Source organism: Vulpes lagopus, chromosome 3, assembly GCF_018345385.1.
Source record: "Vulpes lagopus strain Blue_001 chromosome 3, ASM1834538v1, whole genome shotgun sequence".
Lineage (NCBI taxonomy): Eukaryota > Metazoa > Chordata > Mammalia > Carnivora > Canidae > Vulpes > Vulpes lagopus.
The window spans coordinates 20465662-20486359 of NC_054826.1; positions in this window are offsets into that span (position 1 = coordinate 20465662).

Below are 20698 nucleotides of genomic sequence, written 5' to 3' on the forward strand. Positions count from 1 at the left end.
AATTAAAAAAAAAAAAAAAGGAGCTATGGAGCTGGCTTTGAAAAATGCTCCAGTGCCAACTGAAAAACAGTTCTCTAACACTATGCCGTTGGATTACTGTCTCTGGCCAGTGGTTGTATCGTGTTTGCTGTCCTACAGAAGCAGGATGTCTAAAAGAGCCATCTTAGGTTCTGGGGAGGATGAGCAGCTTCACAGGGTAATCCCAGGATACCTCTGTATTCACAGCACCCTGAGTGGGATGGAAAGGAACAGAAGTGGTAACGATGCTCCTAGGAACCAATGGGAAGCCATGCAAAGATTACTCTGGATAGAGAACTGTTAGATAAGACCTTAGCCAATGGGATAGCCAGATTCTCGTGCCCTGGGCTGGCCCTATTCAGTTGGGTCTGGACCACTTCTTATTCATTCTTGGATGACACTTTGTCCATATCTATAAATGCCAACATAAGTGACTGTGCATGGGGAAAGGCCAGACAGGTACGATGAAAAGGAAGGTCTTGCCCAGTGTATTGCTAACTAGCAATGTTGATTCAAATCTCCAGAATATATAAATGAGCTTTCCTGCTGTTCCCCTTGTGCCCCTGACCTTGGCCACATGCCCCAGACCACTGCAGGCAGAGGCCTCCCTCCCTGGATGCCAGCTTCCTGCCCTGTTGATGAATAGCAGTAGGGGAAGTCTGGAGCAGCAGCTTCCACAGACACTGGTTTCCAGAGACTGATAAACTCAAATTCCCTTGTAACTCATTTCTCTTTTTCCTGTTTGAGAGAATGAAGATATAAAGCAGGCACATTTAAAAGGGAAAAAAAAAAGTCCGTTTTCATGGTTGGTGCTTGCACTGTGTGGGCAGGACGCATAACGGTTAACGTGTTCTGGGAGGGCTGCCCTTGTGATGGCGGGGGAGGAGGCCACCTAAATAACACCTGAGCGTGTGGGAGAGGCTGGCACATGGCAGGGATTGTGGAGCAGCACCATGACTTAGGGCCTCCTTCCTGGGGAACTAGGACAGAAATTAACAGTGGAAAAGTCGGAATCCACATAGACTTTCCTGTTGCAGAGGTCCTTTATCTCCCCCAATGTCACATCTCTGGTCTTGAGAGAGTGTTTGAGGCATAGTCACTGCAGAACTTGGATATTTCCCACTGTCTGCCAGACTGTGCTCACCTGTCCCCAAGGCTAAGAGTGGAAGAGAAACCATTTGTGAGAAAGAGATGTAGAGACAACCAGAGGAAAGGACCTTTAATATTTCCATAGGCTGGAAACTGTGCTCCCCCCTCTTGAAGATTTTATCTATTTATTAAATAGATAAATAGAGATAAATAGAGATAAATAGAGAGAGAGCATAAGCAGAGGGAGGGGCAGAGGGAGAAGCAGGCTCCCCTCTAAGCAAGGAGCTTTACAATGTGGGGCTGAGCTGAAGGCAGACGTTTAACCCACTGAGCCACCCAGTCACCCCTGTAAGCCAATTCTAAACAAGTACAAACTGTCCACAGCATCCCTGTCTTCTTTTCGTTCCTCATTCTCCTCTTCCCTCCTGTAGCCTCTACAGAGCCCAAGTAGCAGAAGATTATTTCTAGGTCCTCGCACAATGGGCCGAACACTGCTAGATCCTCTGACATACTTCACACCCTGTCTGCCTGACTGCAGCTGGCAGCCCTTGTGAGCTTCTGAAGGAGGAGCCACAGCAGTATAGAGACCCTGCACCAGGTGTAAGGAATTTTCTTCCTGTACAATACTAGACCATGTCTACATCTAGCACTTAGAAACGCAGAAATAAGAATAAGTGTATACTCTCTCTATACACATGTATTTATATATAAAAGCATATAAGTATGAAAAAAAGATTAACAGATTTCAGTGGAAGTGAGATTGATTCCTGTACTACAGCTCCCCAGAGAAACAGAACCAATAGGATGTGTATATCCCCCACTTTTCAAAGTTCACATTATACCACTTTGCTTTTACAAAAGACCTATGTTGGTACCTAGTTTTGCTAACTGAAAGAAATCTGAAGAGGATTTTTCACTTTGGAAAAAAAAAAAGGCAAAAAGCAAAAATGTGCTCAGGGTGGGTTTTGTAGGGAGCCACGATAGAGGGGAAGCCCTTACAGAGGTAGCTTGTAAGGAGTATGGCCAGACTTCTTCCCCAGGAACTATACTCAGCATCTCAGCATCAGGCCGTGGGAGCTTTGAGCTATGTCTTTGAGAATCTGTGCTTTATTTTGATGTATTCTGTGCATCCTTCAGCAAAATTTATCCTAAAATGTGAGAAAGGGCTAAGAGAGGTTACTTTTTGAGTTTGAGAACACTAAAAAAAATTTCCATATAAATTAATGGTAATTGCTTCTTTGCTATATAGCATTTTGGCTTACAAAAGATGTCATAGGAATGCTTTACTTTTGGATAGTGGAGGAAACTATATGTGTGTGTGTGTGTATACACATACATACACACACATACATAAAATAGGGAGAGAGTTTTATATATTATAAAAGATGTCATGGGAATGCTTTACTATTGGATAGTGGAGGAAACTCTATTATACACACACACACATATGCACATACACATACATGAAATAAGGAGAGTTTTATTTATTATAAGGAATTGACTCACGCAATTATGTAGGTTGAATGGTTCCCAGGTCTGCTGGGTAACAGTCCCAGCCTGAAGACTGACAGACTTGAGAGTCAGAAGAGTCAATGTTTCATTGAAGTTTGAATGCAGGAAAACCAATGTCCTAGTTCAAAGGCAGTCTGGCAGGAGGAATTTTCTTTTACTCAGTGCAGAGTCAGCCTTTTTGTTCTATGCAGTCCTTTAGCTGATTGGATGAGGCCCACTCGCATTAGGCTAGGCAATCTGCTTTACTCAATCTACCACTTTAAATGTTAATCATTCAGAAACACCCTCAGAGAACACCCAGAATAATGTTTCTCCAAATGTCTAGGCACCCCAAGGCACAGTCAATTTGACCATAAAATTAACCATCACAATTCCCAACCGCTGGGATCTCATAAATCTGACTCTTAGAAAATATAATAGTAAGTGCACCATTAGTAAAGATCACAACCTTACTGTTTATCAGTATGAAACCTTATCCCAGGAGCTGTTCACTGGAATTATAAGAAAAATAGTTGCCTGAGACACCACTGGTTCAGAGGTCATAGTCAGGGTGACATTCTTTTAGGTGAGAGGATTTTTGGTTAAGTGGTAGAAGCTTCTCAATTATCATATAAATGGAGAATGGGCCTATTTCCTTCCTAGAGTTATTTAGAATTGAGGAATTTTGCTATTAGAACATCTTTCTAACCTCCAGGGAGCCCAGGGGACTCCAAGGGTAAAGAATGGAGTGACAGGCTTATCTGTCCATGTCATTCTTACGCTCCATGACTCCTAACTGGTTATGTTAAAACTGGGAGTGTACCTCAACTCAGGGTTATGATAATCCTGAAAACAGATTGTTTTTCAGGTGAAAGTCTTCAGCACGTTCCTATAATGGTCCTCTATACGGCATACTGATCTTCATGGGAACACATGGGGACACATGTATGCTAATACATTCTGAATTTATAGTTTTATTTTTATCAGTGCCCCAGGATCCCAAGCCAATCAACCTTCACTATGTAAACAGAACAAATACACTTAAGTTCTTTGACCATTAGCTTTCCATGTCAGTCTTGGAGAAAACCTTCTAGCCTTTATGCAAACTTTCAAAAAATGTGACCCACGTTCAATGAAAAGTATATACACATGGATCTCAAATTTCAGGGAAAATGAACAGAAGGAGCCACTTGAGTGCTCCCTGGTCTCCACTTAAATCTGCCAAGGTCGAGGTCAGTTGGACAATCTTGCCTACGTGTATATCAAGGATGCCAATACACTGTGGGGCAAAAAGAGGAATCCCAGGTAGTGATGGTAGAAGGGGCATTATTAGACAAACATGCAGCTGCTGGGACAACCTTATCTACTGGAGACCATCCATTGATAAACCCCAGTCAACCCAGTAAAGGAGAAGGCAGTGAAATTGCTTAAAGCCAACTCTAAGAGCTAAGCTTAACATAAGCTCAAGGGACATGCAAAGGCCTAGACTCTCTTGCGCTTGCATAATAAAGTTGCAGACTGATTTATTTAAACATTACCTCACTGGTAATAAATATTCTAATATTAAAAACATTAACCTGAAGAATGACAATAAATTCCCTTCAGAGGAACACATTGTGGCTCTTTGTATCCTCAGTAAAACCAAGCCATTTGCTGCTTAATGTAATAACACACACCCAGACCCTCCCCTCCCCAACCCTCATGCACTTAAACTACTTTTGGAGGATCTGAGGAGCTTATCTTAGGAACAATCAGTCGATAAGATTCCACTCTGAGAATCATCAGCATCCAAAAGAGCAGCTCACCCCTTTTGATTCAAGTTTTAGATATTTATAGAACAAGACAAAGATTCATTGCTTAGGTAAAGCGCTGTTCTTGGTTACTTTTTCCCTTTTCCTTTCTACTCATTTAAATGAAAAGCAACCACACTTTGACAATACAAAAAAAATATATTTTTTAATTCAACTTAAAAATAAAGGATTAAAAACTCAAGTGTTTTTAAAGGATATAGAGAAAAGGGAACCTTTGTGCACTGTTGGTGGGAATGTAAATTGGTGCAGCCACTATGGAAAACAGTATGGTGACCCCTCAAGACATTAAAAATAGAACTTATCATATGACCAAGCAATTGCATTTCTGGGAATATATTTAAAGGAAATGAAAACAGAATCTTGAAGAGATTTTTGCACCCCATCCAAAGGAAATGAAATCAGTATCTTGAAGAGATATCTTAAGTCCCATGTTCAATGCAGCATTATTCACAACAATTAAGGTATGGAAACAACCAAAGTGTCTGTTCTTGGATAAATGGATAAGGAAAATAGATTTAAAACACATTAAAAATATATATATATATATACAACAAAATATTTCTGTCTATAAAAATATCCTGCCATTTGCAATACCATGGATGAATCTGGAGGACATTATACTAAATAAATAAGTTAGAGAAAGATAAATAATGTATTATCTCACTTGTATGTAGAAACAAAAAGAGTGGAACTCATCAAAATAGGTAGCAGAATGGAAGTTGCCAGAGGAGAAAAGGGGGACTATTGGTCAAAGAGTACAAATTTTTAGCTATAAAATGAATACGTTCTAGGGATATAATGTATAGTACAGTGACTATAGTTAATAATATTGTATTGGATACTTGCAATTTGTTAAGAGAGAAAATTTTAAATGTTTTTACTACACACGCACACATACATATACATAAATAGTAACTATGTGAGGAGATGGATGTATTAATTAACTTGATTGTGATAATCATTGCACCATATATATGTATATCAAATCATCACATTGTCCGCCTTAAAATATACAATTTTATTGATTATATCTCAGTGAAGCTAGAGAAAAAAAAAAGTTAAGAGGCTTTTAATGCCATTTTGTTATTGGGCATCAGACAAGAGAAAGGAAAACAGAGAAGTCTGTTGAATAATGCAGAGAGCTGCTTGTGCGGTGAAGCTGTGTAGTTTGAATGCAGGCGTGAAAAGAGGGGCCACTGCACCTGCAAATGAATTGGCTAGAACATGTCTATGATGTGGTAGAGAAAGGCAGGGACACAGCAAAGGTTATAGCAAGAAGAAACAAGAATTATCTAGAAAACTGAAGTAAAACAACAACAACCAAGAACTCTAGGAAACACACACACACACACACACACACAGCAGTTGCAAGGTAGGGAAAAAGTGAGACTCAGAATGGTAAAGTGGCAGTTACTACTTACACACCTCTAATAATAAAATTTTATTCAAAAACTTGATTCAAGGAGGAGGGGCAAGATGGCTGAAGAGTAGGGTCCCCAAATCACCTGTCCCCACCAGATTACCTAGATAACCTTCAAATCATCCTGAAAATCTACGAATTCGGCCTGAGATTTAAAGAGAGACCAGCTGGAATGCTACAGTGAGAAGAGTTCGCGCTTCTATCAAGGTAGGAAGACGGGGAAAAAGAAATAAAGAAATAAAAGGCCTCCCAGGGGGAGGGGCCCTGCGAGGAGCCGGGCTGAGGCCGGGGCGAGTGTCCCCAGGACAGGAGAGCCCCGTCCCGGAGGAGCAGGAGCTGCACCGACCTTCCCGGGTGGAAAGGGGCCCGCAGGGAGTTAGAGGAGGACCCAGGAGGGCGGGGATGCCCTCTGGCTCCCGGACACACTAACAGGCACCTGCGCCCCCGGGAGATGCGCCAAGCTCCCTAAGGGCTGCAGCGCGCACAGCGGGACCCGGAGCAGCTCGGAGGGGCTCGGGCGGGCTCGGGCGGCGGCTCCGGAGGGGGCTGCGGGGCGGGAGCGCAAATCCAACAGCGCAGGCTCCGGAGCACAGGGCGCCGGGACACAGCCCAGGATCCGGCCTCCCCCGGGACAGGCAGAGGCCGGGAGGGCCCAGGACAGCGAGGACGCTCCTGCCTGGAACTGAGCAGATCAGCGGCCCCGCCCCGGAGCCTCCAGGCCCTGCAGACGGAGAGCCCCGGAGTTACTGCGGGGGCTGACTCCAGGGCTGCAGAGCTGCCGCAGCCACTGTGGCTGTTCCTCCTGGGGCCTCATGGGGTAAACAACCCCCACGGAGCCCTGCACCAGGGAGGGGCAGAGCAGCTCCCCCAAGTGCTAACACCTGAAAATGAGCACAGCAGGCCCCTCCCCCAGAAGACCCGCTGGACCGACCAGTTCCAGGGGAAGTCAAGGGACTTAAAGTATACAGAATCAGAAGATACTCCCACGTGTTTTTTTGGTTTTGTTTTGTTTTGTTTTGTGTTTGTTTTTTTTTTTTCTTTCTTTCTTTTTGATTTCTAATTGCTTCCGCCACCCCCTTTTTTTCACCTTTCTTTCTTTTTCTTTCTCTTTTTATTCTTTTTTCCCTTTTTTTCTTCTTTCTCTTTTTTCTTTTTCTCTTTTCTTTCCTTCTCTCTCTCTCTTTTTCTCCTTTTCCCAATGCAACTTGTTTTTGGCCACTCTGCACTGAGCAAAATGACTAGAAGGAAAACCTCACCTCAAAAGAAAGAATCAGAAACAGTCCTCTCCCACAGAGTTACAAAATCTGGATTACAATTCAATGTCAGAAAGCCAATTCAGAAGCACTATTATACAGCTACTGGTAGCTCTAGAAAAAAGCATAAGGGACTCAAGAGACTTCATGACTGCAGAATTTAGATCCAATCAGGCAGAAATTAAAAATCAATTAAATGAGATACAATCCAAGCTAGAAGTCCTAACGACGAGGCTTAACGAGGTGGAAGAACCAGTGAGTGACATAGAAGACAAGTTGATGGCAAAGAGGGAAACTGAGGAAAAAAGAGACAGACAATTAAAAGACCATGAGGATAGATTAAGGGAAATAAATGACAGCCTGAGGAAGAAAAACCTACGTTTAATTGGGGTTCCCGAGGGCGCCGAAAGGGCCAGAGGGCCAGAATATGTATTTGAACAAATCCTAGCTGAAAACTTTCCGAATCTGGGAAGGGAAACAGGCATTCAGATCCAGGAAATAGAGAGATCCCCCCCTAAAATCAACAAAAACCATTCAACACCTCGACATTTAATAGTGAAGCTTGCAAATTCCAAAGATAAGGAGAAGATCCTTAAAGCAGCAAGAGAAAAAAAGTCCCTGACTTTTATGGGGAGGAATATTAGGGGTAACAGCAGACCTCTCCACAGAGACCTGGCAGGCCAGAAAGGGCTGGCAGGATATATTCAGGGTCCTAAATGAGAAGAACATGCAACCAAGAATACTTTATCCAGCAAGGCTCTCATTCAAAATGGAAGGAGAGATAAAGAGCTTCCAAGACAGGCAGGAACTGAAAGAATATGTGACCTCCAAACCAGCTCTGCAAGAAATTTTAAGGGGGACTCTTAAAATTCCCCTTTAAGAAGAAGTTCAGTGGAACAATCCACAAAAACAAGGACTGAATAGGTATCACGATGACACTAAACTCATATCTGTCAATAGTAACTCTGAAGGTGAACGGGCTTAATGACCCCATCAAAAGGCGCAGGGTTTCAGACTGGATAAAAAAAGCAGGACCCATCTATTTGCTGTCTACAAGAGACTCATTTTAGACAGAAGGACACCTACAACCTGAAAATAAAAGGTTGGAGAACCATTTACCATTCAAATGGCCCTCAAAAGAAAGCAGGGGTAGCCATCCTCATATCAGATAAATTAAAATTTACCCCGAAGACTATAGTGAGAGATGAAGAGGGACACTATCTCATACTTAAAGGATCTATCCAACAAGAGGACTTAACAATCCTCAATATATATATGAGAATATGGGAGCTGCCAAATATTTAAACCAATTAATAACCAAACTGAAGAAATACTTAGATAATAATACACTTATACTTGGTGACTTCAATCTAGCTCTTTCTACCCTCGATAGGTCTTCTAAACACAACATCTCCAAAGAGATGAGAGCTTTAAATGATACAGTGGACCAGATGGATTTCACAGATATCTACAGAACTTTACATCCAAACTCAACTGAATACACATTCTTCTCAAGTGCACATGGAACTTTCTCCAGAATAGACCACATACTGGGTCACAAATCGGGTCTGAACCGATACCAAAAGATCAGGATAGTCCCCTGTATATTCTCAGACCATAATGCCTTGACATTAGAACTTAATCACAACAAGAAGTTTGGAAGGACCACAAACACGTGGAGGTTAAGGACCATCCTGCTAAAAGATAAAAAGGTCAACCAGGAAATTAAGGAGGAATTAAAAAGATTCATGGAAACTAATGAGAATGAAGATACAACCGTTCAAAATCTTTGGGATGCAGCAAAAGCAGTCCTGAGGGGGAAATACATCACGATACAAGCATCCATTCAAAAACTGGAAAGAACTCAAATACAAAAGCTCACCTTACACATAAAGGAGCTAGAGAAAAAGCAGCAAATGGACCCCACGCCCAGCAGAAGAAGAGAGTTAATTAAAATTCGAGCAGAACTAAATGGTATCGAGACCAAAAGAACTGTGGAACAGATCAACAGAACCAGGAGTTGGTTCTTTGAAAGAATTAATAAGATAGATAAACCATTAGCCAACCTTATTAAAAAGAAGAGAGAGAAGACTCAAATTAATAAAATCATGAATGAGAAAGGGGACATCACTACCAACACCAAGGAAATACAAACGATTTTAAAAACATATTATGAACAGCTCCACGCCAATAAATTAGGAAATCTAGAAGAAATGGACGCATTCCTGGAAAGCCACAAACTACCAAAACTGGAGCAGGAAGAAATAGAAAACCTGAACGGGCCAATAACCAGGGAGGAAATTGAAGCAGTCATCAAAAACCTCCCAAGACACAAGAGTCCAGGGCCAGATGGCTTCCCAGGGGAGTTCTATCAAACGTTTAAAGAAGAAATCATACCTATTCTACTAAAGCTGTTTGGAAAGATAGAAAGAGGTGGAGTACTTCCAAAATCGTTCTATGAGGCCAGCATCACCTTAATGCCGAAACCAGACAAAGACCCCACCAAAAAGGAGAATTACAGACCAATATCCCTGATGAACATGGATGCAAAAATTCTCAACAAGATACTAGCCAATAGGATCCAACAACACATTAAGAAAATTATTCACCATGACCAAATAGGATTTATCCCCGGGACACAAGGCTGGTTCAACACTCGTAAAACCATCAGTGTGATTCATCATATCAGCAAGAGAAAAACCAAGAACCATATGATACTCTCATTAGATGCAGAGAAAGCATTTGACAAAATACAGCATCCATTCCTGATCAAAACCCTTCAGAGTGTTGGGATAGAGGGAACTTTCCTCGACATCTTAAAACCCATCTACGAAAAGCCCACAGCAAATATCATTCTCAATGGGGAAGCACTGGGAGCCTTTCCCCTACGATCAGGAACAAGACAGGGATGTCCACTCTCACCACTGCTATTCAACATAGTTCTGGAAGTCCTCGCCTCAGCAATCAGACAACAAAAAGACATTAAAGGCATTCAAATTGGCAAAGAGGAAGTCAAACTCTCCCTCTTCACTGATGACATGATACTCTACATAGAAAACCCAAAAGCCTCCACCCCAAGACTGCTAGAACTCATACAGCAATTTGGTAGCATGGCAGGATACAAAATCAATGCCCAGAAATCAACGGCATTTCTATACACTAACAATGAGACTGAAGAAAGAGAAATTAAGGAGTCAATCCCATTTACAATTGCACCCAAAAGCATAAGATACCTAGGAATAAACCTAACCAAAGAAGTAAAGGATCTATACCCTAAAAACTATAGAACACTTCTGAAAGAAATGGAGGAAGACACAAAGAGATGGAAAAATATTCCATGCTCGTGGGTTGGCAGAATTAATATTGTGAAAATGTCAATGTTACTCAGGGCAATTTACACGTTTAATGCAATCCCTATCAAAATACCATGGACTTTCTTCAGAGAGTTAGAACAAATTATTTTAAGATTTGTGTGGAATCAGAAAAGACCTCGAATAGCCAGGGGAATTTTAAAAAAGAAAACCATAGCTGGGGGCATCACAATGCCAGATTTCAGGTTGTACTACAAAGCTGTGGTCATCAAGACAGTGTGGTACTGGCACAAAAACAGACACATAGATCAATGGAACAGAATAGAGAATCCACAAGTGGACCCTGAAATGTATGGTCAACTAATATTCAATAAAGGAGGAAAGACTATCCATTGGAAGAAAGACAGTCTCTTCAGTAAATGGTGCTGGGAAAATTGGAATCCACATGCAGAAGAATAAAACTGGACCACTCTCTTTCACCATACACAAAGATAAACTCAAAATGGATGAGAGATCTAAATGTGAGACAAGAGTCCATCAAAATCCTAGAGGAAAACACAGGCAACACCCTTTTTGAACTTGGCCACAATAACTTCTTGCAAGATACATCCACAAAGGCAAAAGAAACAAAAGCAAAAATGAACTATTGGGACTTCATCAAGATAAGAAGCTTTTGCACAGCAAAGGATACAGTCAACAAAACTAAAAGACAACCTACAGAATGGGAGAAGATATTTGCAAATGACCTATCAGATAAAGGGCTAGTTTCCAAAATCAATAAAGAACTTATTAAACTCAACAGCAAAGAAACAAACAATACAATCATGAAATGGGCAAAAGACATGAAGAGAAATCTCACAGAGGAAGACATGGACATGGCCAACATGCACATGAGAAAATGCTCTGCATCATTTGCCATCAGGGAAATACAAATCAAAACCACAATGAGATACCACCTCACCCCAGTGAGAATGGGGAAAATTAACAAGGCAGGAAACAACAAATGTTGGAGAGGATGCAGAGAAAAGGGAACCCTCTTGCACTGTTGGTGGGAATGTGACCTGGTGCAGCCACTCTGGAAAACTGTGTGGAGGTTCCTCAAAGAGTTAAAAATAGACCTGCCCTACGACCCAGCAATTGCACTGTTGGGGATTTACCCCAAAGATTCAGATGCAATGAAACGCCAGGACACCTGCACCCCGATGTTTCTAGCAGCAATGGCCACAATAGCCAAACTGTGGAAGGAGCCTCGGTGTCCATCGAAAGATGAATGGATAAAGAAGATGTGGTTTATGTATACAATGGAATATTCCTCAGCCATTAGAAATGACAAATACCCACCATTTGCTTCGACATGGATGGAACTGGATGGTATTATGCTGAGTGCAGTAAGTCAATCAGAGAAGGACAAACAGTGTATGTTCTCATTCATTTGGGGAATATAAATAATAGTGAAAGGGAATATAAAGGAAGGGAGAAGAAATGTGTGGGAAATATCAGGAAGGGAGACAGAACATAAAGACTCCTAACTCTGGGAAACGAACTAGGGGTGGTGGAAGGGGAGGAGGGCGGGGGGTGGGGGGGAATGGGTGACGGGCACTGAGGGGGACACTTGACAGGATGAGCACTGGGTGTTATTCTGTATGTTGGTAAATTGAACACCAATAAAAAGTAATTTATTAAAAAAAAAACAAAAAACAAAAATTTGATTCAAGGAATGCCTGGGTGGCTCGGTCGGTTAAGCATCTGACTCTTGATTTGGCTCAGGTCATGATCTCAGGGAATGGGATCAAGCCCCACATGGGGCTCCATACTCAGCAGAGTCTGCTCGAGATTCTCTTCTTCTTCCTCTCTCTCTCTGTCCCTCCTCCTTCTCAAATAAATAAATAAACCTTAAAAAAAAAACTTGAGTGAAGATATCTAGTATTTGATCAAGTCCATTAAAATATGAAACTGATTCTGGTTTTTTGTCAGTCAGAAAACAAATGTAATTTTAAAAAATTATGTCCTTCAGGGATAGTACTATCCTAGCAATGTCGATCCACAAAAAAAAAAAAAAAAAAAAGAAAAGAAAAGAATAGAAAAGAGAAAAGAAAAGAAAAGAAAAAAACAAAAGAAAAGAAAAGAAAAGAAGAAGAATCATCATCATCAATAAAATCCAAACTGAAAATGTCACTGGCAATGAAATTAGTCAAAAAACCATGGGTTGAAAAGTACTTAAGATGTCTGTTTTAAGAATATATGCTATACTTAGACATGTTTGGAAAAATAAAATCTAAAAATGGCTGAGATTTTACATCTCATATAAACATAAAACAGAAACATGTTGCAGAGATGAGAAACATATTTCTACAACTATAAGGATTTTTATGTAAATTCAATGTAAATCCCAGGAAGGAGATAGGATGGTCTGAGATGGAGCAAAACTATCTTAAGGTCCTCTAGCAATAAAAGAAAGACCATCTCAATAATTATTTTCAAAACCCTATTCTTCTAAAAACTTACACTTTTTAATAGTTACATGATATTTATTTTTTTAGGTTAACTGTTTCCATGAAGGATTTAACATATTTTTGTTGAGATTGATCATGTACTACTCATGAATGTGACTCTAATGCAGTATGATATATGGTGGCCACATGCCTAAATTGCTGCTTCCATATTTAGAAAAATGAGTACATTCATTCCACAATCTGAAATAATTAAAATAAGTAATAAGAAAGCATATAAATATCCTAAAAATTAATGTTTGCATAACTGGCCTCGCTGTAATAAAGGTTTTCTTTTTCTCTTCTAATTTCTTTAGCTTTATTGAGCTATAATTAACAAACATAGAGGTAAGATACTTAAAGTGTACAACCTGATGATTTGACATATACATATATATCCATATATTTGAAAGAATTCTCCCTGTGGTGTTAATGAACACATCTATCCCCTCACACTAGTATACCTTTGTGTGTGTGTGTGTGTGTGTTTGAGAACATTAACTTCTATTTTCTCTTAGCTTATTTTAATTCTACAACACAATGTTATCAACTATAGTCATTATGTTATACATTAGATCCTCAGACCTCATTCATCTTATAACTGAAAGTCTGTTTTTCACCTTTTTACCAACTTTTTACCAACTTCTCTCTATTCCACCAACCCCGAAGCTCCTGGCCACTAAGTGGCTCTCTATTCTCTGTTTGTATGAGTTCAACTTTTTTTGCTTGTTTAGATTCCACATATAAGTCGTATCATAGAGTATCTGTCTGGCTTACTCCACTTAGCATTCGCCCTCCAACTTATAAGTTTGTGATCAGCTCATCATAAAAGCATTTTCTTTGTGGTAATGATTGGATCTCATACCCTTTCAGAATTTGAGGTTTACCCAAGGATTAAATAAGCAATGCTTTTTACCACTTCATCCTGATTTATATTGATCCACCAAAAATATAGAGGTATTCATCAGCCTGTCTTATAAAAACCCATTTTAGTGTCATCTTCAAGGCCTCCAGCATCAGCTGAGATCTATATCCTGCATGTTCAAAAGCTAACTAGTTCCTGAATTCTCATGATTAAAATCATTCCTCTGACATAAAATATTGGCCACAAAAAGAAAAGGCAAAGAGGTAAAATTCCAGTGATTACAACAAAGACCATTAATATAAGGCACAGTTCTGTTTATCATACTAATATAACAGAAAGAGTATTAGACGTAAAGCCAAAGGTCGGGCTTTGGGTTCCTGCTCTACCATGCACCCCATAACTTGAAGCAAACCATTTAACTTCATTAGGCTTCTGACTTTTTCTGTGAAATAGACACATCTAACGTAAGAATGCTCTAAGGATTAAATCAAGTGGTGGGTTTTAAAGTATTTAGCACAGATTTTCTATGCCATTTACAGACCACATTAATTGTTTGAAGAACAGAGCACTGAACAGTCAGATTTAATGAAGTATGTGGCATATACTACTATTGGCCTACCCAATAGTTATTTTCCTCTTTTCTTTTTTAATTGATCCAATTTTGCTTGGGGTGACAATAAATAATAATCCTTATCAGTCATGAACTACTTTTCTCTGGCTGTGAGAAAAGAGACCTATACTTGACCAAGCCAATACAGTTGAGGCTCTATTACTTGTGATCAAATGTGTTTCTGATTGATGGAGGTAGAAACAGGAAGCAAAGGGAAGCACCTAGAGCACAAGTTGTTGGCTGGAGCACATAGGGTGATCAAGAGAGGATGCAAAAGGGGTAGAAAAATTTTAAAGGGAAAAATGTTATTACAAAGAAAGAAAAATCTTGACTGTGTTCACACTTGTCCCAGATCCTGCCCAATCCTTGGAAGGCCTGATGGCTACTGACCATGGCAGGGTTTGAAAGCAGGCTATATAGTAAGAAGCCACTCTGAGCCACCTTCCCCTGTAGGATAGATTTCCTATTTCTCTACATAAAAGTGTTCTTGGCTGCTATGCTTCTATTTTATTAGATGCAAACTCATTTAATAACTCTTAAATTAATTTTGAACCATTTGTTTATGTTTTAAAAAAGCTTTTTCATTGCCAACCAAATGGAGGATAATAAAAATGACTGAACTCATTTCAATCTAAGAGCAATGGATTCCTATATATTTTTTTAAGATTTTATTTGTTTATTCATGAGAGACACACAGAGAGAGAGAGGCAGAGACATAGGCAGAGGGAGAAGCAGGCTCCATGCAGGGAGCCCGACGTGTGACTCGATCCCCGGTCTCTAAGATCACACCCCGGGCCAAAGGTGACGCTAAACCACTAGGCCACCGGGGCTGCTCTCCTATATATATCTCTAATGCTAAGTAGACCTATGCCTGCCTGGGTCATGGAACATGACTGGGCTTGGTTTCCACTTTTAAAGAAATTCAATTGATTTTAACTAAACATCATGTATAAAAATGTACTTGAGGAGATGGCCAATGCTTAATAGAAATCAAAGCCACAGAAAATTGATTCTCACCATCTCATCTATGTGTATTATGGCAGAAAGTGTCTGTTCCACACCACCTAAAAATACTGTACTCTAAGCCCCATGAGCATCCACTGGAGAAACATCAGTTTGGGTTCTTGCTGTTTAAATCATACCTTAAGACAAAGCAAAGGTCAAATCATGAAACCCACAGGATGCAAATACGCACTCAGCTCAGGCAAGAATTTTAGGGTGTTCAATAAAACCCAGTAATCAGGATAGTTTAAATAATATTTTTATGTATTTTAGAAAGCAATTCCCCAAATGCATAAAATCTGAAATTTTACATAAAGATGAAGTCTGACTCTGCACATCCATGATTCATTATACTCTCTTCATTTTAACTCCAGCCTCAATGTCGCTTTATTTTTTTAATTTTTTAAGACTTTATTTATTTATTTGAGAGAGACAGCAAGCACAAGCTGGGGGACAAGAAGGGGCAGAGGCAGAGGCAAATGGAGAGGGAGAAGCAGACTCCTTGCTGAGCATGGAGCCCCATGCAGGGTTTGATCCTAGGACCTGAGCCAAAAGCAGACACTTTTCTTTACACTTTACAGCCTGAGCCACCCGAGTGCCCCCTAATGTCACTTCAGATTAAAAAGTCTTCTTTGGCTCAGATTTCATCCTGCCCTGACCCTGTGGGATGGGGCAGTTGCAAAACAGAAGCACAGAGGAAGATGGTAGAAGCCATTGGGATGAGACCTTAGGAAGAGCATGATTGCTTATGGAGGCTCTGAGACCCCTCATGGATCTTGTTAATGGGCTTCCCCAGAGAACCAGTGTCTTCCCCTTTCCATGGCCACATCTCCAGAGCCATGATGATGCCCACTTGGCCTCTGAGTATTCAAGCATAGCCTGGGAGATTTTCGCCATACTGTCCACTCTCTTTGGATGGGACATTCAGCTTCACTGAAATTGAATTGATTTGTCCCCATGGATTCTGGGCCTGAATGATACCAGGTGGTCCACTCTGAACCCAGGCTTTGCTCACATCTCATCATGCCTTGTGCTCAAGCCCTCCTGGTTCTAACAGAGTAGGGTGAAAAAAAATCAGTAAGCAATAATAAGTCAATATTTTTTCTGTTTTTCTCTACTTGAAAAAAGTTAACACTATGTTTTTCTTTTCTATTTTCATAAGAGTAACTGAGTAATATGCTTTCGTGTTAATAGATGTTTCATTCCTCCCTTAGGCATGGCTAGAGCTACCCAGGCAGTATTGGTCTTCATTGTGAAGCCCTCATTAGTGCAAATGGCACAATAAGTAAAAATGGAACTCCATACCCAGGCCTTGTTTTAAATATCATTGCCATATGTGCTCATGAGTCATGCATTATGCTTTTAGGCAATTCTGCCGGTGACAATACTTGATTCAGGAAGGTGTCTGACCTGAGGCATTAACTAGAGAAAATAATTTATTCCTTCAATTCTGTCCCAGCAGAGTACTACATTTTGAAAATGGAAACAACTCTTGTGGATCATGCACAACAGCATGCACTGCTATAGAAGCAATGTTTCCAAAAAATCTTGCAGACCACATTGGAGATGGTCTTCATTATCTCCTGATAATAGTTCTAAATGACACCTTTTGATTGACATTAATGCCATTTGATTTAGGCAACACTAATCCTCTCAGCCTAAGAGAGCGAAAAATATTTTTGAAGCTCCTTTTTTGGAAGTGAGACACCATGATTTTTCAGAAATTCAAGTTGAAATAGGCCTTAATTTGTTGTTTCCTCCAGTGTCTTTTTAAATGAGGTTTCTTGGTGACAATCATTGAACCATATGCCATATTTATAAGGACTCTGCACACTTGTTTCATAGCAGAATGGCTTTCAATGTTACAGTTTCTTTCATTCTTTTAAAAAAGATTGCATTTATTTATTTGAGAGACAGGGAGCAAGGGAGAGACCAGGATCAGGGGGGACGGCTGAGGGAGGAGAGCCTGATGTGGGACTCTATCCCAGGACCCTGGGGTCATGACTTGAGCCAAAGGCAGACAGACGGTTAACCAATCAAGCCACCCAGTCCTTTGGTTTCCTTCATTTTTTATGACAAACACAATGTCTATTTACTTCCCTCATATTTCAATCTTCTTCTTGCTTCTGAAAAACCAGACCAAATAGAGATGGAGAGGTTCATGTAATCGGGCCCATTCTGTCCTTTTTTCCTTATTCTGTACAATTATTGTCTCCTACCAAAGTACTTCAAAGATAGGCTGGCTCTGTATATACTGTGGACATCAGATGGACAATAACTCTATGTATACTGTAATGGTCATTTATTAGCACAGGAGGAGAGGAAAGCATGCCTTGGAACTCACTGAGGGGTAGGCCCTTTGCTTTTCCATCAAGAACTTCTAGAAACCTGACTGCCCTCAGTAATAGTGTTCCAAGGATTAGGAGTGGTGAGATCAATCTTGAGTGTGTGTTTGTGGATGAGAGAAAGGTCTTTACTGAAGGAAAATTTGTTGTCTGAAGTCAAGGATACAAAGGAAAGAAAATAATCTTTTGTTTTGCATGGGGCCTTATTTTAATACTTATTTTTTCCCCAGGTAAGCAAGCCACTCAGAAACATGCCTCATTTCCCATCCTTCCTTCTACTTCTATGCCCTTCATTTCTTCATCTCTCTCCATCTTTATTTCTTCTCTTTCTTCTCTCATTCAATATAGACAGTAGGATAAAAGGCAGTACTCTCAGAATCTAAGTGAGATGTGGTTGTGGGGATAAAGCTGGGGTGGGGTTCAAGCAATTCCATAGTTTCAGCTACTGAATCAGGTTCTGGGGTTGGTTGTGCAGTGTACTTGTTCTCTGTGACATTTTTAGCAGGAAGCTTGAGTATGGAACCTGAACAAACCTCCTGCTTCAGAAAGCAGATCTGGCATGAGGACTGTCTGGAACTCTAGGCTCCCTGAGTATGCTCATTGAGAATACACAGCAGCCATTCAAGGTTTAGCTAAGGTAAACGTCTGCGTTCCACTGCAGTCAGCTTGGCAGAGGCTGATCGCCTCAGTTGGCTTGAAACTATCCTCACAGGTGGTGTCTGCTCTTTCCATGACCCAACTCTGAGATCAAATATTCCCCTGAAGCCAGCTTCTCATTCTATTCTCTCATTCAGCCCTAGGATCCCCACTGATATCAAAGGGTATTCCTACAGGGCACGGTGAAAAAGGCCAGGCTGGCCCCTCTAATTGAGCTAACAGGACCACAAGAGCGTGGAAGTTAAGATTCCTTTGAAATGTGTTTGTAACATGAGGGAAAGCAGGGGAAGCAGGAGTCCCAGCAACAGTCTCTTGTCTTTGGCAGTTTCGTTCCAGAATTTCTGCTCCAAAGAAGAGATATATAAATAAACTTACTTATTTCAGCAGATTTCAAATAAGGAAGGGCACATAATATATTTTTAATTTGGTATATCACATATTTGTAGGCATTTTCTGATTTTCTCTACCCTTTAATGAAAGCAGCTTATCAATCTCGTCATTACACGTGATTGTCTTGATTAGATACAGCCTGATGCTAATCAGGTCAAAGACTTCATTGCCAGAATGACCAGTTAGTTGTACTTCATTTCAAGGTTTCATTAGTCCTGAATCCCAAACAGCTTGGAAATGTTATGTTACATGGGGAGCAAGAAGATGAATAGTTTCGCCCCTATCTGTCGTGGGATCTGTATTATCACCTTCACATCCGAGGGACAGCATTGATTGGCTGTTGTTAATGCTGTTGTCATATTGCAGCATCACATGATGCTCTAGCATGGCCAAGAGAGTCAGCAGCCAGAAGTAGAAAGTATGGCAGATCCAGAAGGCCTCCATCCACTTTTCCTTCTGCCAATTCTTTTTTTGTTTTGTTTTAAGATTTATTTATTTATTTGGGAGAGAGAGAGAGAGAGAGAGAGAGAGAGAGAGAGAGCAGAGGGAAAAGGAGATGAGCAGACTCCCTGCTGAGCAGGGAGCCCCCCCCCCATGGGGCTCATAGGACCCTGAGATCATGACCTGGGCCAAAATCAAGAATCGGATGTTTAATTGACTGAGCAACTGAGGTGCCCCCTTTCTGTCAATTCTTAATTGTGTAACTTTGGATAAGTCACTGCTTTTTTTATTCAGAGGCTTAATTCTAGAACATTTCCTTTTTTAATTGAAATTCAATTTAATTAACATATAGTGGATTATTAGTTTCAGAAGTAGAATTTAGTGATTCATCAGTTCCACATAGCACCCAGTGCTTGGGCATTAAGGAGGGCACTTCATGGAGTGAGCACTGGATAAGTCACTTTCCTTCCATTTCTTCATCTGTAAAATAAGGATGATACAACATATCTCTGTAGTACTTCTATATGGGACCATTGTGAAGTTCACAATAGATCAAAGATTTGAAAGTGTGTTAAACACTAATGTCTTAGAAAAATTACTCAGTAGTTATTTTCATGTATAATTTTGAGCTACAATTCCCCCATCAATCATGAGTAAAAGCCAGCAGGGCAAATTCTGAGGTAGTACACAATAATTTAAGTTCACTACTAGGACAATGCAGGTACTGACTTGGAGTGGAGGAAAGGTGGTCTCTCTTATTACAGACAATCACATTTCCTATGGATTCCAAGAGCCTACTTCCTCCCAAAGCTGGTGAATCAGATATGGAAAAAGAAATGGGCTCTCATCAACGGCATCAGAGCTAGGAAAATAAGTGATATAAAGGGAGGCCACTTTTACCAGTAGAATCTTGGACCTAAAATGAAGGAGCACCTATTGAATTTGTGGCACACAGATAGGAGTGGGATGGGGTATCTCTGAGTGTAAAAAAATTTTTCCATCAGCAAATTTTTGTCACAAGGCTCCAGTCTTCCTCGACTTCCTTGACTTCCTAGAGCTCAAGCTCTGATATCACTAGCTCTCACCCTTGCACCACCACAGATACATATCACACTGGATGGTAGAGGATTCACGAAAGAGATGTGGAATGATTGACCCTGCGACTCCGAATAGCTTGTGCTAAGCTCCCCAAATTGAAGAGATGAGGCACTGCCTATGCCCCACTGGCACCTCAGAGCCCCCATCATGGGCTGCAAGGAAGAGAAAACTCAAAACAACATGTTCAGCAGACAACATGGATCATTTCCAGGAGTGAAATTTCAGAAGCAGAGATAAGTGAGGAATCCTGAGAACTTCTGACTTTAGCTTAGAATATTTTTATTTTGTAGGTCTTTGGTCCATAGTGCTAATTCAGTGTATCTGAAGGGATACTCAATTTGCCATGCTTCATTAAGTATCTACTTACAACCTCACAAATAATAATTTTCAAATCTTTTACTAAGATAT